This window comes from Procambarus clarkii, chromosome 51, assembly GCF_040958095.1.
Source record: "Procambarus clarkii isolate CNS0578487 chromosome 51, FALCON_Pclarkii_2.0, whole genome shotgun sequence".
Lineage (NCBI taxonomy): Eukaryota > Metazoa > Arthropoda > Malacostraca > Decapoda > Cambaridae > Procambarus > Procambarus clarkii.
This window is the reverse complement of record NC_091200.1, coordinates 12,764,009-12,787,998: the sequence shown is the minus strand read 5'-3', so window position 1 is coordinate 12,787,998 and position 23,990 is coordinate 12,764,009. Positions and strand designations below refer to the sequence as shown.

The following is a 23,990-nucleotide window of genomic DNA, read 5'->3' as shown; positions in this document are numbered from 1 at the left end:
TGACCAAACCTCACATCACAAGATGGAGAAACTACGTTTCGGTCCGTCCTGGACACCTGATAATGGTCCACGACGGACCAAAACGTCGTCGTTTCTCCATCTTGTGACATGTGGTTTGGTCATCACGGTGCGTTAAATACACAAGTTCTTCTGGAGGTGTAAACAATAAGTCACTAATGTAAAACAATCTTTTACAGCACATTATTGCCCTTACTGTAAACAATCTTCTTATGATCTTATAGCTTCTTAAGCCTTATGAAATCTTCAACAATTACAATATAACCTTCGTATGAGGAAATGGTTCCCCTCCCCCCATCCTGGGGACCAACAGGCCTACGACTATGACCTAAACTTTTCCCCTGGGCCTCTTAGCGACCTGGCTCAAGGTCCTAAACTTTCCCAATCTGACCCCTGTTGGCGACCACTTAGGGGCTGAATTTCCCCCGATATGATGACTGCTTGACAGTTCACCCAATTAGATCAGGGAACGAGCTGTGAGAATGTTGACTATACCAAAAGCTTCTATTGCACAGAACGTACGTCACCCACAGAGGCAACGAGGCTTTACTTATGACAAAGAAAAAATAAACAAAGAAACAAACAAAGAAAAAGAAGAAGGGAGGAGGGGGGGGGGGAATACGAATTACCCATAAATTTGGGACAGAAATTGGTGTGTTCATCTGTTGGTAGTCAATGTTAGCGCTCAGCTGTCGGCAATCAATCACTGCTTTCCATGTGTGCCTCAATTAAATTTAATTAATAGTGTGACTTATATTATAAACAACTGGAGCTCTAGACAGCCAATTAGGGAAGTGGATCTTACAGACGTCAACAATCTTAACGACTCACAGTCACCTCCCGACACTGATGACAGGAGGCAACGAGGACGAGTCATTCAATGTTGCCTTACAAACTGTTAATAAAACATTAAACCGAGACGGGAACGGAAGCGAAGTAGAGTGTACGTCTTGAGGAGAGGCAATATGGCCCGGGCTGGGCGAGGACGCGAAGGGGCCAACTTTAACGCCTCAACGTCTTAAGTCCTCCGCCGGGGGCCACGACGGCAGCAATACTACAGGGATTGAACTCTGAAAATGAAGTTTATCTGGGTCTTATTTGCATATTAATTAACAAACTTGAACGCAGCATTACCCGGGAGAGGAGAGAGAGTGTGGCGACCAGCAGCCTCTGAGGAGCCCTCCACCACCCACCTCTCGAGCAATTACTGTGGAAAGTGAAGATGGGAGTAATACCCCCATGGATCTGGCGGGGGAGGGACAAGTGGCGGGGGACGAGGATGGGGGACGAGGATGGGGGACGAGGATGGGGAACGAGGATGGGGAACGAGGATGGGGGACGAGGATGGGGTATGAGGGGTGGAGAACGGATATGTGGAGTCACCTGACAAAGAATTTTCGATACAATATAATTTGCCTCGTCTTAATTACGAAACCAACCACACACACACAGACGAGCCAGAGAGACATTAGAAAGAATTTTTTTAGTGTCAGAGTAGTTAGTAAATGGAATGCATTAGGAAGTGATGTGGTGGAGGCTGACTCCATACACAGTTTCAAGTGTAGATATGATAGAGCCCAGTAGGCTCAGGAATCTGTACACCAGTTGATTGACAGTTGAGAGGCGGGACCAAAGAGACAAAGCTTAACCCCCGCAAGCACAAATAGACGAGTACGAGACAAGGCGAGGGTGACATGAGAGAGACGTACAAAATACTCAGGAGGATTGACAGTGGAAAAATAGGAAATGTTCACAATAAACACCAGGAGTACAAGAGGACATTGATGGAGGCCCGAGACTCATCTGAGTCAGAGGTTAGAAAGTTTTAACTTAGCCTAATAGTGGGAAAAGTGGAATGATCTAAAAAGAACAGTTTGTAAAAGCAAACACCATTAATAATTTATAATGTTGGCGTGGTCCAGCGGCAGTGTGGATGCCAAGGTGTAACATTCACCCCCCCCCACACAGGGGACAGTCCTCCCCCCCCACACACACAGGGGACAGTCCTCCCCCCCCCCCACACACACAGGGGACAGTCCGCTCCCCCCCCCCCACACACACAGGGGACAGTCCGCTCCCCCCCCCCACACACACACACAGGGGTGTTGCTCACCCCAGCACCACTCACCCTTGAAGCACTCTTCCCAGTTGGAAAATTATTTAAAACAAAAGTAGTAATATAATACAGAGGGGTGGCCCCCTGGCTGTTACACTCGCCGTGTTCCCCAGCGGTATACGCCTTCATGCAGCTGATAATCACTTTTCCCGCCTGTACTTTGATCCAATCACGCCAATTAAGTCCATTTCGCTTCCTACACAAATATTTCCGTACTACCAATGTATTCTTTTCTTAATGTATTTTTTTTTTAATTTGTCATTATTGTTGAGTGTTTCAACTTTTCAGTTGTTTACAGAGATGACACGAAGGGTCGTTGACCTCCCCTGAGACGAGTCGAGGGAAGGCAATGGCATTATCAGGGGAAAGCGCCTGTTGTTGTTGTTTAAGATTCAGCTACTGGGAACAACAAGTTCCAAGTAGCACGGGCTATGGTGAGCCCGTAGTGGACTTGCCTGGCACAGGAGCGGGGCTGTAACTCCGGGAAAGCGCGAAGTCATTACGACTATATAGCACTGGGAATGGGTCAGGATAAGGATTTGGGATGGGACGGGGGGGGAAGGAATGGTGCCTAACCACTTGGACCGTCGGGGATTGAACGCCGACCTGCCGAGGAATTCAATGATGGAAACTGGAAGTGGTAGAGGGCGTCAGGGTACTGAAGGTCGCGAGGAGCCTCACCTTGGTGGGAGCCATGACTAATGGTGCCCGGCGACCCCCAGCAGCTCCTTGTCTACTCTTATTAAAAAAACAATCGCTCATTCACGACTGCCGAGGCGTCCTTCCTCTAGCGGTAGCCCCCACTACCTGCACCACAAACACCACGGCAGCAACAGTCATTTTCTGCGATTCAAAGTCTGCGCTTCAACCATTTGTAAACTCTTGCGAGATAGACAGCAAGAGTTACAATGAGGCTCTTGCATGTTGCATCTACATGCAGTATACCCTTGTGTCATCCATTGGCAAATACCATTGTCCATTATACGAGGCGTTTTTAGTCTACTATTAAATCTTTGAGCCCCGGAAGGTCTTGCCATAGACTGGGTGTGTCAGGCGCCCGCGCTCCCCCACGGCCCATCAGAGAGGGTCCAGGCACGGTACCTGTAGGGAGGCACCATGGGAGCTAGGGGGCGGGGGGAGGCGAAATATTTTGTTGACGTACAGCTAGGAGCGTTCAATGTTAATTTATGTATTGAGGGAGATATGACGCTCTGTGTGGTGCATCTGGAGAGTTTTGCAGCAGTCGAGACTGTATTGTGTGAGGACGAGTGTGTGCTGTCACACGGATCCCGCAGCCTCTCCGAGAGACAAATTGAAGTATTGAAGACACAAATTGAGGAAACTGAGTACTGAAGTAAGGGCGAACATTTGGTTGACAGAGCCCGGGTGCATGGGGGAGTTGTGTATAACCCCGGCTTGTGTCTGAGAAGCTGCGGGATCCGTGGGAGGGCAGTAGCACTCCAGGTTGCAATTCTTTTACCATGTCGTGGCGCAGTCGACTAAGGCGCGTCTGGCATCATCCTGGACGTAGGTTCGAACCCTCATCACGGCCCTTGTGGATTTGTTCATTAGACGTATCACTCTACTGTGATGTGTGTGTGTGTGTAAGATACGCTTATATTGTGGCCGCTGCAGCAACATCCAGCGCTCCAAATCCTCTCTACTTCATGCACTTGTTGACTGGCAGTGTCACAGGCAGGTGTAGAGGACTGTGAAGAGGCGAGATGCAGAGACGCCCCCGGGGCGACTTCCAGGACCACCAACGCCCAGGGCCTTGGTCGGGCTGGCAGGGTTGCCATGCACAAAGCCTGGCAACTCCGCCGGCCCGAACACCAACACAGATGCCGCGTGTGAACTCCTTGTTGTCTCATTAGCAACAGCCTCCCCCCCCCCCCCACCATCACCCCCTCTCTGCCCCACCAAACAAACGGCAATTCATCATGTTACCGCCGGTGTACACTGGCCGTCAGCTCCTGTGGGAGGCGCATAAAGAGGTACTGAGACGGAGGGAACAAAGAACCTCCTGAAGAAGGCCCACTAGCAGTAGCTCGTTTGTTTACTCTTGAGAGCTGTACAAGACTGAGGCCATGATGCTCCGCCTTCCTCCTCGCCTCCCTCAGTCCTTGCACACCCCCCACCACCACCACACATACAATCAGGCTCCTCCCCAACGATAAACAATCACTGACCCTACTCCTGACCCTCACCCCTCAAGACAATTCCCAGACTGAGCACTCTTATACCTTTCAGCATCTCGCACAGACCCAAATCCACGACCCGTCCTACACCCAGACCCCTTTAATGGATTACTCATTGTGATGGAGTCGGTCACAAGGGAACACGTTAATCGTTCATTAAGTGGACCACTTTGTTGGACGCGGAGAACCTCACACTGAGACACTGAGACAACAGTAATATTTAAATATATTTTGAGTGTGAGTATGGGGGAATAATGGCGTCCTGTTTATTCTAGCGGAACTGGCAGTAATCCTCGTGAAAACTTTACCAATGACGTCTCACATTTATTGGATACATCCATTTGTCACTACATTACATGCACATTTGCAGTAACACGTTTCATGTATTAAAATATGCATGCATGGCTGAATTAATGTTTGCATGCGCGTGTGTGTACTCACTTATTTGTGTTTACAAGATCGAGCATTGACTCTTGGATCCCGAGGTGTGTGTGTGTGTGTGTGTGTGTGTGTGTGTGTGTGTGTGTGTGTATATTACCTAGTTGTGCTAGCGGGTGTTTAGCTCTGCTCTTTCGGCCCGCCTCTCAACTGTCAATCAACTGTTACTAACTGCTAACTTTAGCCACGTTGTGACGCATCGCCTGCATACTAACTTTCTTCACCCCCCCCTCCACACACGCACATATACCCAGGAAGCAGCCCGTAGCAGCTGTCTAACGCCCAGGTACCTATTTACTGCTAGGTGACAAGGGCATCAGGGTGAAAGAATCTCTGCCCATTTTGTTTCTTACCGGCGCCGGGAATCAATCCCCAGTCCACAGGATTTCGTGTACAGCATGCTGTCCACTCAGCCACCAGCGTCCCAATTAAAACACCAGCGCTCATCTGACTGTACTTTTGTCTATGATATCAAGCAACAGGGCTGCCAGTCCCTTATGAAAGTCCTAATTGTGTTTTCTTTTACATAAGAGTGTCGGGTCAAGACTTTTAGGAGACGAGATGGAGGTGAACCTCGGAGAGCTGGGGGGGGGAGATGAACCTCGGGGAGGGGGGGGGAGATGAACCTCGGGGATGGGGGGGGAGATGAACCTCGGGGAGGGGGGGGGGAGATGAAACCTCGGGGAGGGGGGGGAGATGAACCTCGGGGAGGGGGGGGAGATGAACCTCGGGGAGGGGGGGGGAGATGAACCTCGGGGAGGGGGGGGGGGAGATGAACCTCGGGGAGGGGGGGGGAGATGAACCTCGGGGAGGGGGGGGGGGGGAGGTGGTCCTCGGGGAGGGGGGGGGAGAGGTGGTCCTCGGGGAGGGGGGGGAGGTGGTCCTCGGGGAGGGGGGGGGGGGAGGTGGTCCTCGGGGAGGGGGGGGGGAAGTGGTCCTCGGGGAGGGGGGGGGGAGGTGGTCCTCGGGGAGGAGGGGGGAGGTGGTCCTCGGGGAGGGGGGGGGGAGGTGGTCCTCGGGGAGGGGGGGGGAGGTGGTCCTCGGGGAGGGGGGGGGAGGTGGTCCTCGGGGAGGGGGGGGGAGGTGGTCCTCGGGGAGGGGGGGGGAGGTGGTCCTCGGGGAGGGGGTGGGGAGGTGGTCCTCGGGGAGGGGGGGGAGGTGGTCCTCGGGGAGGGGGGGGGAGGTGGTCCTCGGGGAGGGGGGGGGAGGTGGTCCTCGGGGAGGGGGGGGGAGGTGGTCCTCGGGGAGGGGGGGGAGGTGGTCCTCGGGGAGGGGGAGGGGAGGTGGTCCTCGGGGAGGGGGGGGAGGTGGTCCTCGGGGAGGGGGGGGGAGGTGGTCCTCGGGGAGGGGGGGGGGGGAGGTGGTCCTCGGGGAGGGGGGGGGAGGTGGTCCTCGGGGAGGGGGGGGGAGGTGGTCCTCGGGGAGGGGGGGGGGAGGTGGTCCTCGGGGAGGGGGGGGGAGGTGGTCCTCGGGGGGGGGGGGGTGGCTCGCTGGACGGTCGTCAGGGAGGATTGAGGAGGAGGATTACAGGGAATGCCACTTCCGGTGAGGCACGTGGGCCTCTGGCCTCTTGTCCTATTCGTGACCAGAGGCCTACTGGAGGCCACGAGGCTAAGGGGGAAGGGAACCCCTAACCCCAGGGGAGGTGGATATTACTGGTCTGGAGGGATGGAGAAGACCTCTGACTTGTTGGAGGGTGAGGAGTGCAACACATTGGATACCACAGACGTGGCCACATATTTACAATGCTAACCAGCATATACACATTTTCTTGTGTCCTCCATGAACAGAGTGAGAGATCTGTTAAACATATAGTTCAGGGATTTATTGAACCATGAACCTCAGGTGATTAGTGCGCTTTTAAAATGCTAATCTAACCTGCAAACATAAATACACAGACTTATGTCTCTCCTACATAAACAGTGTTCGATGTGTCTTTTTACAGTTATTAATGTGCGTTTATAAAGGTGAAATGCAACTCTGACCAGCTTCCACACACGCGCACATTTTATTATGTGTGCACACACACATATATATATACATACACGTACTTCAAATGTAGATTTGATAGAGCCCAGTAGGCTGAAGAAACTGTACATCAGTTGATTTATGGTTGAGAATCGGGACCAAAGCTCAATCCCCCGCAAACTACAACTTGGTAAGTACAACTAGGCGAGTACATACACACACATACACCTATGTCTCTCCTACTCTGACAGGGTAAGATAGCTTTTATAGAAATAAGTTTGTTGTTAAGCATTTAGCCACTGAAGGAGATAGGATGGTTTTACAAGCTCAGGTTATAGTTACGTCACAAACATTGTATAACTGATGCATTACATAGTCAATCTTGGGTACAAGTCCAATATATCAATTGTTCCAGTATTCATGCAGTATTTCCAGAGTTCAGCAGACCTCAGCCCAGGAGGGCGAAAGTCGGACATTCTAAAATATAATATTCAAGGGAGTGCATGTTTTCTCTTGTACAAAGTTGACACACACACACACACACACACACACACACACACACACACACACACACACAGGGTGTATTCTTCACTTGCACAAAGTTGACACACGGTGTATTCGACATTCGGGTTTTGGGAAAGCTGCCAGATACTTCTCTATCACAGGCGTATTCTGGCCACTATAACATCACATTGCCGAGTTCTTGACCTATTAGTTCCATATGTGAATGTCTCCTCACGATATTTATCATACTGTTTAATGCTACAACTTTCAGGTCTTTGTGAATTTGTTAGGTCAGTAAGTGGATATTACTGTCGGCTGTGATGCCAACCTCCTCATCTCTCTCTCTCTCTAATACTTTTAAAATGCGCCGTATTAGCAAAACAAAAGCACTTTTGACTGTCTATCCATCGGATTCGATAGCTTAAATGGGTGGCTTGGGTTCATACCTTTCGGGTTAAGAAAACAGTTGCATTTTTTCCGGAGAGGCAAACTCTAACTAGGTAACCAATGCTGTAACTTTCTAAGCTGATTGTATATTGGCGCTCTGTCCCTGGGGACAATTATGTGTTTATCACTTCCACCAGCGCTGACCGGGGACCTTGGGGGGGGGGGGGGAGGGGTGGAGGGAAGGGGGGGGGGGCACGTAGTACATAATTAATGACTATATAAGAGCAACTTTGAGATGCGGGCGAACATCTCACCTCATGTGTAATGTGTCCGTGTAGTGAGGCAGTCAACACCAGCAGCAGTCAACAGTCAACGACCGGGGAGCCGGTCGGCCGAGCGGACAGCACGCTGGACTTGTGATCCTGTGGTCCTAGGGTCGATTCCAGGTGACGGCGAGAAACAATGGGCAGAGTTTCTTTCACCCTATGCCCCTGTTACCTAGCAGTAAATAGGTACCTGGGAGTTAGTCAGCTGTCACGGGCTGCTTCCTGAGGGAGGAGGCCTGGTCGAAGACCGGACCGCGGGGACACTAAAGCCCCGAAATCATCAGATAACCTCAAGATATCCCTACCCACACACCAGAACACCACCCCAGCAGCCCCCCCCCCCCCAATACCCAAGCCTTCCCTCAGGCTGGCTGGTGTTTACCTCCTATAGCTCGGTCGATAGAGCTTCGGGCTCACACGCGTGGGGTCCAGGGTTCGAGCCTGCTAGAGCCCAGGTGAATGGGATACCTCTTAGCCTTGGAGTCAATATTGACGGTCCAGTTTCTGGCGACGCGCTAATTAAGCCGCTCAGGTGTCGTCAGGCGCGCGGGCGCGTGGGCGCACGCACACACACACAAACCCCAATCAAAACCTTATTCCCTATATCAAATTCTTCAGAACCCAAAATTCCGTCCAAGTCCCATACAGGATTCAACGTCAAGGGGATTACACAACTGCCACCGGTTATTACAACTGTTTACGTAAAATGAAATGGACTGAATATTTAGTATATAGTTACATTGCCACACCAGTAAATATGTCGCATGTGTCTTAAGCATCCTGTGGACACGTTCTATAGGACTATGTCAATTTCAGTCCTTCGTGATTATCCAAGTTCCACAGGATCACACAAGCCCCCCCCCCTCCCCCTCCCCCCCAAAATACACAGATCCCTGAGAATTGCACAAACTCCAACCTCAGATGAAAGACCAAACGTGCAATATCATCCAATACGACTCTTCAGAAATATATAATCAAAATGGTTATTAAAATTGAGCCGGAGCGCCAAGTGTCGAGGGTTCGAGACCCGCGCAAGTGATCACAAAGTCTTTGTTTATGGAAGTTAAATTATGTATTACATTACATGTTCCATTGTGGCCATTCATAAGAGGAGTTAAGTCGATCGGTGCGACACAGCGCCGCTACACGGCCTCAGAGCTACACGACGAGAAAATTCTGCTCAAAAATGCATAGTCCATCGTTGTTTGGTGAGGCTCGCGCGACCTACATGCCCCGAAGTGCCTTTGAAGTGTATGTAAAGTGCACTTGAAGAGCATGTGTAGTGGTGAGAAGTGGAGCAAGGTTGGGGGAGGGTTGGCAGAGCCCTGTGATGGAGATACTTGACGGAGGAGATGACAGACTGCTTGATCATGACAGGCCCGAGTAATACACGGCAACAGCTCACCGTGTACACCCCACAACAAACTCACTCATATACATGTCTATCCTACGCTTGAAACAATCCAACGATCTTACCTCTATCATACTATACTCGCTATATTGTTCCATAAATCACCCACCATACTTCCAACCCAGTACGTTACTATTGCAGGCTTGACGTCAAGTATGAACCAACACTTAGAACTCTCCCTGAAGACCGTGCAGTGACAGGTCATCGGAGGTTTCATATAACCTGTTGAAACATCAATAAACATTCGAGTCGAGGATCGAGGAAGCTGCTGGGGACGTCGAAGATAAAACACGAGAACATTTAAGAAGATTATTGAGAGACTCTTCTCACTGACAAACTGAGCAGCGTGCAACCTGTACCGGTCTACAGTATGCATACATATATCAGTATGCAACTCAGTCGGTGGCTGAGCGGACAGAACACTGGACGCGTGATCCTGTGGTCCCGGGTCCGATCCCGGGCGCCGGAGAGAAACAATGGGTAGGTTTCTTTCACGCTGATGCCCCTATTACCTAGCAGTAAATATGTACCTGGGAGTTAGTCAGCTGTCACGGGCGACTTCCTAGGGGTGGAAGCTTGGTCGAGGACCGGGCCGCGGGGACACTAAGCCCCGAAATCATCAAGATAACTTCAAGATAAGCTGCGAAATCATCTCAAGATAACCTCAAGATATACCAGCCATGTACACAGATCAAAGGCAAATCTCAAAAAGACCAAACAGCCGGCGGAAATACCTCTATATAAATTCCCAAAGTGTGTAAGAGAAATTCCGAGGAATAATATAAATTAGCATTACCACCGGACTAACAAAGTTGTAAATACCAACAACGGAACACCAAAAAACACATGCTAAATAATTATTAGTCTGGATGCCTTTTGATAAATATAAACTCCCTAATTTGCAAGAGGTAAAGTTGCAACTAGAGGCGCCGGAACTGCGATAGACAAACATCAAGACAAAAATACACAAATATTATTTTTAAGGAAATATGCAGATATGGAAAGCAGGAAAATGTTGTTTAATCTCATATCTTCAGAAATGCACGAATACTGTAATGGGGAAATGTCGCTGTATAAACACATTGATGGGAACAAAATTGACAGGAAGAGACGTGAGGAGGAGGACGGGAGGAGCCGAGGAACTCTCACAAGAGGTTCAACTGGCCCTAGACGCACCGTTACTATACACACCTTCTATAAAGACTAACACTACTCCATACTCCTCTTCTCCACACACCACCATCACAACCCACAACTAATGACACCACAAGAGATTTAACAACAAAACTGCCACCCTGAAGAAGGTGAACGAGACCTATCAACTATATGAACCTCGCGGGAGACACACACACACACTGAGAATCTCCAAAATAAAAGGCTTTAAGTCAACAGCTAGAAACACTGCCCCTTTAATCAACGGTTCAGAGTCGAGCGCAATGTTGGAGGCTCTCGGGCTCCAGAGAGCCTCGATGTTGTAGGCCATCAAGCACACAACCTAACCACACCGATGTTAACATCGTTATGTTGCTACAAAGTTGTCAAAATATTATAATTAACGTTGCAGTTGGGACCACAACCCAGGCGACCTAGGGAACTATCCCATCGCAGGAACTGTTCCACTACTTTATTGTTTATGATAACATCTGACATTTTTGGCTTCTAGAAGGCAAAAAAATATATATTTAAAGATATTGTAAAGGTAAACTGGGAGCCACCTCCGCCACACTCGGCATGTAAGCAGTAACATTTTGTTGCCCGGTTCGTATACAGTGTTGAAAGTATGTAAACCAGAATGAGAGACTTCTAGTGAGTAATATTTCACCGTTGCAGCTGCTGTATACAGCCAGTGGTTCTGTTACCAGCTATGTCACTACAACTAAACATAACATTCACACACAAACTGCGATAATAAATATCACATCCCAACTGGGGCTCAGATTCAGGCCCTGTGTAATCACTGTAGTGCGGCAAGAAGGACGAGTATTGGACCAGACTCTCACAAGTCGAGCCTGGCCTCGGGCCGGGCTTGGGGAGTAGAAGAACTCCCAGAACCCCATCAACCAGGCATCAACCAGGTATGGGGTGCACAATAATCCCCCGCCCACAGGATAAGTGTGAGGTGCACAGTACACTAGACAGTGAGGTGCACAGTACACTAGACACCGTCGGCGTCAACAGTCACCAGTCTGAGAGCCTCTGGGAACGACGACAGAATTAAAGCCGCGCTGGCAAGTGGCAAAAAAGGCGTCGATTGATATATTGTGTATTGGGCGGAGTGCCGTAAATCCCGGGTATTGGCACTGGGTAGGGTGAGCCCTAATGTGTGTGGGGAGGTGGGCGGGGACGTTGAAGATGGGCAAGAGGGCGGTGTGGGTGGAGACGGTGATGTAGGGGTGAGGAGCAGGTGGACATGGTGTGGGTGGGGAGAGTTGTGTGACAGTAAGATGATCAGTGGAGATAAGGAGAGGTAGAGATTGAAATAAAATGAGGCGAGGTTATAGATCTCATGGGCGAAGAATGGGTGATGTTAAGGGAGGATTAAGAGACATGGGAAGATGTATGGGAGCCGAGGAGTGTTGATACAAACAACAATTAAGATTTCATTTCCATTATACACCGAGGGATAACTTCACCACCATACGGCTTCTGCTGCCCACTTCTCACTATCGTCAACATCAGCCCTTCAATTTTCTATATTAGACGCACAAAAATAAAGTGCTTAATAATATATGCATTTAAACGGAATATTACAATTTCTAAAAGCGTTTTACATATTTATATTATGGAATATTGCTTATTTTAACATCAAAAGAAAACCGAAATGTAATGACTGAAGGTCATGGAGCCGGTTGATGTGAGGTCGCGGGCACTCCCCCCCCCCCCCCCCCCCCATCCCCAAAGACCACACGAGTCCCAACCAACTACCACCACAAATTTCATCAATAATGCCGCTACACTGAAACGAGCGGCCAGTAACGACCATGTATAACAGTCCTCCTCCCCCCCCCCCTACCCCGCAAAATGCTAATTACCATTATCACTGTTTGTTTTCAATTACACACACTATTAACACTGGGAGGACGGCGGTAATTCGTATGAATACTGCTGTAATTAATAGCCGGGGCTACCTCGGCCAACACTTTTTATCACTTAAAATGATCTGTTCTCTTGCAGGCGATGAGTCACAATAACGTGGCTCAAGTATGGTGACCAGACCACACACTACAAGGTGAAGGGACGACCACGTTTCGGTCCATCCTGGACCATTCTCAAGTCGATTGATCGACTTGAGAATGGTCCAGGACGGACCGAAACGTCGTCGTCCCTTCACATTCTAGTGTGTGGTCTGGTCATTATCTGTTCTCTTTATTACTTCAAGAATATGAATAGTTCTATTCCTCTTGCCCGCGACGACCATCCTCACTATACCTACACACTCACCATACGGACGTCGTCCTCATTATACCTACACACTCACCATACGGACGTCGTCCTCACTATACCAACACTCACCATACGGACGTCGTCCTCACTATACCAACACTCACCATACGGACGTCGTCCTCACTATTGCTAGTGAGGTTAGCTACACTGTATAATCGCCCGCCCGTTATTTCGCACCTTTGTTTCGTACAGACAGTCACTCCGTCTCTTGTGTTGTGTTATCTGTGTCAACCTGAAGGCTTGCATCCCTTGATGTGGTGCTCGAGCAGGAGGTCCCTCTAGTAGATCTATTCCTCCATGTTTAAGTGTTATTACGTCTAACATTTCAGTACACGCCAGTGTTCTGAGGCCTCCCATCTTCTTCCATACACTTCTGGAGTTAGTATGGATAACGGAGGAAAATACAAGATATAACTGAAAATGGAGAACACACATGTTGTAGTCATATACGTTAGTATATGACGACACGTAAATGATGTCTGTTGTTAACAAGGTTAATGTCTGTTGGTATGATATATATACCGACAGACATAATTTACGTGCCGTCATATAATAAAATATATGACTATGACACGTGTTTTCCCCATTTTCAGTTATTTGTATGTTATTTCCTGTTATTTACACCCGTATCACTATCTGTTTAAGGTCTTTGTCCCCTGTATGTGCAATAGCTGCCTCCTCCTCCTCCCTCGGGAGACGGACCTCCCTGGCGCTCATGTCGATGTAAGAGTCTCTGTTATCAGTGAATGGTGGAGTAGTATTCAAGCAATACTTCCAGACGATGGTTTATGCCAACCGCTCTCGACATCCACTCACCGCCGCCTCTCAACCTTGGCAGAACACCGCACATGACAGACTTAACATTGACTGATTAAAGATTTAGCCACGCAAGAGGTGGCACAGACATGAATAGCCCGTAAGTGGTGTTTTTATTTTGTGAGTGAATGTGATCTTTGGTTGTGAAACAGACTTAAGTCTAACGCAAGTTTATATTCGACCCGTTAATTTCTCTCTCTTTAACCTCGACAAATAGTTTTCTCCCAACCTCTTGGGCTGGACGGTAGAGCGACGGTTTCGCTTCATGCAGGTCGACGTTCAATCCCCGACTGTCCATTAGTGGTTGGGCACCATTCCTTCCTTCCCCCGTCTCTTCCAAAATCCTTACCCTGACCCCTTCCAAGTGCTATATAGTCGTAATGGCTTGGCCCTCTCTTCAACAATACCAGACGGAACCGCTCCTGTGCCAGGTAAGCCCACTACGGGCTCACCATAGCCCGTGCTACTTTGAACTTGTTCCAAGTAGCTGAATCTAAAACGACAACAACGCCCTCTCTTCTGATAGTTCCCTTCCCCTCCTCCCTAGAGGGGCAGTCGACTGGCTTGATGCCGTCGAGGGATAATACTGTGTTCACGCCACCACTGCGTCTCCAGCCCCTCACCTTGGGAACACGTGCACGGTGTCCGGCACCCCTGGAGCCTGGTCCTGTTAGGGCATTTGTCCTCCGTTAACTAATATCTTCTAGGGAAATTTAAGTATATAAATGGACTGGAAGAGTCTAACTAGGGGAGTATTAATTGCCTGTTGAGCATATCTACATAAAATCGAACATGAACAAGGGATATCTGAGCGATAAGTTTAGATTACAAAAAAAAAACGAATTATTATATTTTATTATATTTAATACGAATAAGCTTGAATGGTCCCCAAGCATATATGCGAATGAAAACTCCACACCCCAGAAGTGACTCGAACCCAGACCGCCAGGAGCACAATGCAACTGGTGTACATGGTACCTTAAACCACTCGACCATCAGTGACCGTACAAAAGACGATGATAGCCGAGCCTGTTTGAACCACCGTCCCGACGGAACTTTGATGGTAATCTTGGGCATAATTATTTCATCAAATCACCTCACTTTATGAGGATGGTCGAGTGGTTTAAGGTACCATGTACACCAGTTGCATTGCGCTCCTGGTGGTCCGGGTTCGAGTCACTTCTGGGGTGTGGAGTTTTCATTCGCATATATGCTTGGGGACCATTCAAGCTTGTTCGCATTATATATACAAGACTTTGGCAAGCACTGGTTTGGGCGGATGGAAGAATAGTTATGAACCAGTTATCTGGCCACAAAATATACAAAATCACTATTGTTTCAAGCGTAGGTTATTATATATACATGTAGTAATGCAATGTACATATATATAATGAATGAGTTATTGGAATAATGACTTAAAGAGACCACCTGTAGTGTCCTTTAGTCTTATGTATCACTCATGACGTCACTGTAGAGTTGCCATCACGCTGGTCATAATTATATTTAGTGGATACAAGACATTATATTATTTAATGTCCACAATCCCTCTTATTTGTATATCGATAAAACTTTATTATTCGATATTTACAGGTAAACCAGGTGTGTAGAACACTGGGTGGGGTCACGGGGACCTGTCCTAGGAACCCCCCCCCCCACCACCACCGTACTATAATCCCGACCCCCCCCCCCCCTAAGCTTAGAACCTCCATCTTCCTGTCCTGAACAGCTGGGAACCCATCCTCTCCCCCAGCTACCGAGAGGAAGGGGGATTACAATCCCCTATTTTTTTCCTCAGTGTAAAAAATATGTACACCCTGGGAGGAAGGGGGGGGGGGTGAGCGTCCGGCCTGCATACTTAACAGTGACAGACAGTGTCACCCTACACTGTCACTTGCCCCTCCCTACGCCCCCTACATTGGGGACGGGGGGAAATAGGGTACCTCCCCCCCCCCCACAACCCCCGAGCTACCCCTCACCCCCCCCCCCCCCCCCCCGTGGTAAGTGAGGGGGGGTCACTGACCTCTTCCTCTGATTTATTCAATATTCCACTCGTCCTTTCACTGTAACGATTTATTTTAATGTTTGTTGAAGCCAACGTCTTCCTGCGTCACTCCTGACGCAGGAAGCAACTTGCAGACGTTTAAGTTGGCTCACCACTCCCTTAAAATAAAAAAATAAAAAAATATATAAACCTCAACAGGGCGTTAGCATGTTGTAAATACTGGGTTTTTTTTACACACGACTTTCGAGTGCTTGAAGAGGTTGTCTTAATTACTATTAGGTCAGTTAATTAAGGCGCAGGGGATGGTAATTAGTTTTGTTAATTAAAGTGTGGGGGGGAAGGTAATTAGCTGGTAGGAAGACAGTTGAGACGGCTGACTTAACAAGTCTTGGGCTGATATACACACATGTCGGGAGGCTCATCAAATTAATGAGTTTTCTGGGCTTGCCGATGCAGTTAATGTAGCCAAACGTCAACAGCTTCATGTCGACGCAGATAACGACACAAGGTTATAGTGGCGTTGACGTTGGCACGACAAGGTCGTGGCCAGATAGGCGTGTACCCATAGCTGCTCTCAGCTATGGGTACACGCCTATCTGGCGAGGCAAGATCAACGCTCGGTGAACGTTTGACATACCTGGACTAGCGCTGCGTATAAGCGTTGACAAGAGGTTCCCAACGCTACCAACACACCAGCAGCGCCCTCTCGCCGGCGGGGGCACCAGGACAATACTAAACTACCACTGAGAAGTTAAATGAGAGACAGGCACTGTCCGTTGGCACTGTCTCAATGGCCGTACCCTGCCATTTAACCCCCCCCCCTTACCCTCCCTGACAATGGACAGGTCGATACGTCCCAGGTCAACTCCGTCCACTCTGAGACAATTTGGGAGGTCCTGGAAGCCACAGCTTGATATGGTAATATTAACACCTTGCTAGTGGCAAGGCCGCACTAACACCAGATGGGTATTCACACGAAAACATTAGCCACTATACGCCACATTAGCCATGTTCTCCAGCCCTCGGGTTAAGTGTCCTTATCAAGGGTTATGCACAGAGCCACAGGGCTAAGAGAGGGAGGGGGGGGGGGCAGAGAAAAGGAGTCTGCACCTACCTTAAAGCCGGCGGCTCCTTACGGAAGGCGACGAGTGCCAGTACGATCTTCAGCCGCTCTGCCAAGGACTCGTCGTTCATCATGTGAAGGTCCCGGCGTCGTCCTCACCTGTGGCAGGACCGAGGACTCTGGTCATTGGTCGAGATCCATTGTTAAAGCCATTATCCCATGAACAAATGGGATTATCCCAGTCCTCCCTCCGGCATTGATAAGAGGCTATAGGAACTATTTGGTCAAACGGAGAAAAATGGACTTTTGGATCCACCCAAAATTTTGATTTTGAATACTGAATTATCTGAAATGGCATATTGATACATAGTAAACAATCTATCCTGTTCAAGCAATCATGGGATTAATATCTGTTATCTTAGGCCTTACACTGTACACACACATGATGTACTTGGCCCAGGAATGGTGTTTTTTCCATGCGCTACAAAATTAAGGGTATGAAATGTAAACATTGTTGGTTGAAACAGTCCATTGTCGTACGTTCAACCAAATAGTTGCTAAAGTACTATTATTATAGGAGGATGGGATGGATTATTCGTAAAAGAATTTTCAATATATTTAAACGTTGTTGTAGTTTTAGATTCATTACTCGGAACAAAATGTTTCAAGTAACACGGGCTATGGTGAGCCCGTAGTCGACTTACCCGGCACAGGAGCGGGGCTGGATGTGTAGTGTCACGTGATTCCCGCGCATAGCAGTGGAACTGTCTTTCCTAACCTCTGTACTGGAAGTTCTACCCTCTGTACCCTTTCCTCAATGCCTCTGTACTGGAAATTCACCTCTACTTCAGCCCAGACGAGTCATCAGTCCTGCCACCTCTCCGTAACCCCCCCCCAGGGCCTGGCACCGCCTGACACCGCTGGGTACGACTCGGCGGCAAGCCGGGCGCCTCTGCTAACCGGTAGTTTGCCTTCACAAACAAGCAGTTAGCCTCCTTCAACCAGCAGTGGTGCAGCTCAACACAAAGGTGCCGCCAGCCACAAACTAACAGCTTACTAGTAGCGCTTGTTACCACCTTGCCTTGACACTGGCTGTCACGTCATCACCGCCAGACTATATAAAGGGCACCGCCTCCCAGAGAGCCAATCACAGCTCCGCTCCTGTGCCAGGCAAGTCCACTACCGGCTCACCATAGCCCGTGCTACCTGGAACTTTTTGTTCCAAGTAGCAAATCTTGAACAACAACAACCTTGGAGAGCCAGTCTCTCTCTCAGTGCTCTTGGATCACCTTAGCCTCCCACAGCACCGTCTGCCTACAGCCACCGTCGTGTGCTGGTCTGGTCTGGTCTGGTAGTGGTCTTTACCACCACAGGTATTTACTCCTGTATTATTTTCATTGTATTACTTGCACAGTTTATTAATTTTCATATTATTTTGCTCACCTTTGAAGGGTATGATCGCCAAGTTTTCTTAGGTGCCATTTTTTTAATATTTCAGTAAATTGTTTTAATTATTTGATGATTTTCACTTTTGTTTACTTGTGACTTTAAAACACTAAGGGCTAATAGAAGCATTTTTGTTTGTGTGACAGCCATACCACCTTGGTTCAGTGTAGCTGCGATACCACACACCGTCACAGTATATTTATCATATACACATTCATATACACCTATGCTCATCCCCCCCCCTCCCTTCACCACCGAGCCCTCCCCCTCCCCCCCATGACAGGGATCTACCATTATCCTGCCTATAATCATCTCCCCAGACATGGTAACCCTCTTACCTCATCATTTCCTTCCCACCAGACGATCTCATAACCTCCCCCCTCCCCACTAATGACACGACTCCCACAAGCAGCACTACTAATATGACCCCCATCAGAGACTAAGTCAAGAAACTCCTTGGACAAAACAGCCTCAAAGTCTTAACAAGAGTGGAGGAGGAAATGATTGCAGAAGCCTCATTACTGTGGGGTAATTAGACAGTCGAAGCAGACAACATAGGAGGAGTGACACCACTGATCAAGTTGGGAGTGAATTATGAGGAACTATAGAAGCTGCAAATGCATACTGGGATTATATCGAAGGAGTGAGAGAGAGAGAGAGAGAGAGAGAGAGAGAGAGAGAGAGAGAGAGAGAGAGGGGGGGGGGGGGGGAGGGGGGAAGAGGGAGATGTTGGTGGTGGAGAGATAAATGCAGCCGTCCAGAAAACAGCAGATCCAATATCTCGTGTGTATCCAGTCAAGAGTTTCAAGAGACAAATAAGAGCCAACAGAGAAATCTTTCAAGAAACCACAGAAAACGCAAACCACCCGAGAGTCTAGCTAAGAGTCATACATGACTTAAGTTTTCATCCATGAGGAAACTACACTGAACCTGCGAGACAGGAGAGAGACGTGGAGAAGAAAGCTACCAAACACAACAGATAGCAACTTTCCCACTCAACATCTTAGGGAGGACACGAAATGTTAAGATGACCTTCCAACCAGCGTGACCATTACACACGGAATAAAATGTAATGTAAAATATGAAATGCCCCCAGAAAATGTGACAGACAGGAAATCTTATGAGAAGTCTGAAGGAGAAAAATACTTGTAGTTTGATATAGAGACGAGTCACAACGTCGCTGAAGAAATGACGACCAAACCACAACTCAGGAGACGGAGAAACGACGACGTTTCAAGTGTTAAAAAAAAAAATCCCCCATAATACCGAGGATTTTTTTTTTGAGCTTTGGTCGCGTAAACATTAATCTTCCGTTTAACACTAACAATCTAGCAATGTTATTACCTGCTACTCCGGCCAATATTATCAATTATTAGTATTTCTCCGGCCAATGAATTATTAATATATAGTAGGGAGCTTTGACGTCAGCCAGAGAATCAAAGGGCAAGACCAGTCTCATATTTTTTGAAGAGAGACGTGTGGGTGTTGCACCCAAGCGAACGATGAGTCACCTTGCAACATAAGCCATGGTTGCACTACCTCCGTGTTATGGCGTTGAGGAAATGTCGGCGCGCGCGCGCAGGCGCACACAGCTGGAAGATATTTTGTTTTCATTTTTTTTGCAAGACGAGTTGCACAATTGACCTATAACATTGCAGGGTGCACCTGCATGATTTATGTTAAAACGATATGTAACATTTTAATCTGAGAAACCATGATTACTCATCTGATTGGGTTCGAGTACGTTTTAGACAGAACTTTCCCGAGTCGTCAACCCAACCATCATCATTATATACAACCTTAGAACTTCGTCCAATCTTAGAGACTCTTCACACTATTTATAAACGCTCTTCGTCCTACTGTCCAAGCTTCAGCTCCTGGGCTACAATCCCACGGGCACTCATACCAACATTCCTACAACCAAACCTCAACAACCCACCAAGTTTGACCATTATATTGACCCCAAGTTTCAAGGCTCAAACTTAAAACCTTCCAACAGGTCGTTTTTCACTTTCTAAACTTAAATCTCCAGGCTCTCTCTTCTGTTTCCTACAGTACCCACCAACAGGTTGCTCTACAACATTGAACTTGTGATCCCAACGCTTTCGCCATACTGGTGGTCTCGTCTTATTGCGTCAAGGATCGTCTCATATATCAATGTTTATGAACCCACAATTGACTCACTGCTTCGTCTACAATTCCACCCACTCCCATTAGCTTTGAGGTAAAGTACTAGCCTGAAGACACTGTCTACCCGCCTAACTCTTGCGTATGTGACTTAAGAGTGCACAATGGTTATCGGTAACGGTTATTATCCTACTCCGAGCCACTTGGTGCCCGAGGAATTCGGCGGTATCGGAGGAGCCACGTGGTATGGGGCCAACACCCTCTGATGTGTTTGTTTACACTGCTGGCAGCGGCGACAGCAAACTTCGCTATCATCCACTCTCACATTTTTGGAGGCGGGATCTTCTGCCAAGCTAATATTCACCCGTTTTCAAAGCCACAACTCACTGGGAAACGGAGGCTTCCCGTGAAGGCTGGACAAAATTGGTAGACACGACGCGTAGGTAATTTCTAAAGCCGTGTATAACAGACAAGCGTGAAGGGAAAGTATGAATCCTGCGTGTTTATCCAGCGAAGAAAGTATACCGAGGGGACGAGGTACGAGCAGTCCATTGATGTCTATTCAGGGATACTGATGGGTATTGCTCGGGCTCTAAGCGTCTGACTGGCCCATCAAGGTTACTTTATTCCTCAGACGGTGGACGAGTGTTTATGACTGGTAAGCCAACTTACCTGTCATAGACTGGTAAGTTGGCTTGAGTAAGATTATATCTAGTTTAACTTCTGCGCTGTTAAACACGTTGGATATACCCTTACTAGAGCCAATGTGAGTCACTCACTCACTCACTCACTCACCGCTTAGATATGACAGAAGCGAGTTAACAGCCAATGGGCCAGCCACACCTCCCAGTGGGCCAGCCCCACACACACACCTCCCAGTGGGCCAGCCCCACACACACACCTCCCAGTGGGCCAGCCCCACACACACACCTCCCAGTGGGCCAGCCCCACACACACACCTCCCAGTGGGCCAGCCCCACACACACACCTCCCAGTGGGCCAGCCCCACACACACACCTCCCAGTGGGCCAGCCCCACACACACACCTCCCAGTGGGCCAGCCCCACACACACACCTCCCAGTGGGCCAGCCCCACACACACACCTCCCAGTGGGCCAGCCCCACACACACACCTCCCAGTGGGCCAGCCCCACACACACACCTCCCAGTGGGCCAGCCCCACACACACACCTCCCAGTGGGCCAGCCCCACACACACTCACCTCCCAGTGGGCCAGCCACACACACACTCACCTCCCAGTGGGCCAGCCACACACACACTCACCTCCCAGTGGGCCAGCCACACACACACACACCTCCCAGTGGGCCAGCCACACACACACACACCTCCCAGTGGGCCAGCCACACACACACACACCTCCCAGTGGGCCAGCCACACACACACACACCTCCCAGTGGGCCAGCCACACACACACACACCTCCCAGTGGGCCAGCCACACACACACACACCTCCCAGTGGGCCAGCCACACACACACACACCTCCCAGTGGGCCAGCCACACACACACACACCTCCCAGTGGGCCAGCCACACACACACACACCTCCCAGTGGGCCAGCCACACACACACACACCTCCCAGTGGGCCAGCCACACACACACACACCTCCCAGTGGGCCAGCCAGCCACACACACACCTCCGAGTGGGCCAGCCACACACACACACACACACACGATCGTCTAATCTACGAGAGGAGTTGTCCCTTCCCAGTATTAAAAGCAGAATTCAGGAGCTGAATGCTAAGCTTGCAATTAGGATAGCCAGAGATCCCCATTACAATGATATTGCCAAGAAAAAACTGAGCTCTGTGCTACTTTCAGGGGAAACAGGAGAAGCAAAAAATGGCATCACAGAGCAGTCTGCTACCTTGAAGAGCTTCACCTGCTTGAGCAAGCCCGTGAGCTCCTGCCTGTAGAGAGGTTACCTCCCTGGGAGGATGACTCATGCAAGATCATCATCAATGAAATGGCAATGAAAAAATCCAACATGATACCACAAGAAATGAGGCACAAGTATCTCGAGGACATTTATAAAGAAGCCGGAGATGAACTAGATCAAATCTACACTGACGGGTCATCTAATCCTATCAATGGCAGGGCTGGTGCAGCATACACGGTAATCAAGGATAATACCTTCCAACGCAGAAATGAAGAAAAAGCACGTATTGAGAACTATGCCTCTTCAACGCAAGCAGAGCTAACTGCCATTGTTATGGCGTTAAGGTTTCTTGAACGGAACACTAATGGTGCAGTGATTTGCACCGATTCAAAAGCAGCACTGCAAAGCCTAAGTAAAAATCAGGCAGAAAATCTTGCAATAGTCGCTGAAATCAAGAGAGCTGTGAGAGTACTTACCAATCAGGGAAGAGTCATCAAGTTTCTGTGGATCCCCTCCCATGTTGGAATATGTGGGAATGAACGAGCAGATGTGCTGGCTGCTGAAGGCGCTGAAGGAGACCATATTGAATACTTCATACCCAAGACTCAACTACAAATTAGAGGTATTATCAGGCAACATCACCGTGACAAGGTAACTGAGGAAAGGAGGATAGAAGCACAAACCAGTGAATCTGTACGATGGTACAACATGGTTGCAGCTGGCAATCCCAATCAGTATGGCCGAAGAGGAGGACGACGAGTGAGAGAATCTGTAATAGCGAGAATTCGTCTTGGATACAAATATCCATGGAGATTTGGAATGGAAACAACAGTTGATCAGCGAAGTTGCAGAATCTGTGGTGAGAGTGATGGACACCGCCTTGACCACTATCTACGTGAATGTGAACACCTGAGAGACATTAGGAATAACTGTAGAATAATAAACCCCACATTGTTTGAGTTAGGAAAACACTATTTGTCAAATATTGATACTGTTCTTAAAAGATTTCCCCATTTTGCACCCGCAAGATAACGTAAGCTTTTAAGGGTTGATAAATGTTAATCTTCTTGTTTGAGGAGCTGTTCACTTGAGACAGTTAAGCAAGTCCCAGCTGTGTCTGGGTACAAGTGACAGGATGAACAACCCAGCGGGTTTTCTTCCTATTGGGGAGTGTTGTACATGCTGCTATGGCGGTATGTCCACTCACAAGATGAGTGGCGCTGCCCAATAAACTCGCCCCTCGGGGCAAAATTTAAAAAAAAAAATTTACACACACCTCCCAGTGGGCCAGCCACACACACACACACACACCTCCCAGTGGGCCAGCCACACACACACACACACCTCCCAGTGGGCCAGCCACACACACACACACACACCTCCCAGTGGGCCAGCCACACACACACACACACACCTCCCAGTGGGCCAGCCACACACACACCTCCCAGTGGGCCAGCCACACACACACACACACCTCCCAGTGGGCCAGCCACACACACACACACACCTCCCAGTGGGCCAGCCACACACACACACCTCCCAGTGGGCCAGCCACACACACACACACACACACACCTCCCAGTGGGCCAGCCACACACACACACCTCCCAGTGGGCCAGCCACACACACACACACACACACACCTCCCAGTGGGCCAGCCACACACACACACACACCTCCCAGTGGGCCAGCCACACACACACACACACACACACACCTCCCAGTGGGCCAGCCACACACACACACACACACACACACACCTCCCAGTGGGCCAGCCACACACACACACACACACACACACCTCCCAGTGGGCCAGCCACACACACAC

The 23,990-nt window shown here is 49.0% G+C and overlaps 1 long non-coding RNA gene across 3 annotated transcripts in view; it reads right to left on the bottom strand.

Moving 5' to 3' along the window:
• Window positions 1-23,990, bottom strand: part of LOC138351909 (uncharacterized) — a 254,195-nt gene that overhangs the window by 104,289 nt on the left and 125,916 nt on the right. For all 3 annotated transcript variants that reach the window (XR_011222670.1, XR_011222669.1, XR_011222671.1), the window contains one exon: window positions 16,743-16,850. This is a non-coding gene — a long non-coding RNA (uncharacterized lncRNA). The remainder of the gene's footprint in view (window positions 1-16,742; window positions 16,851-23,990) is intronic.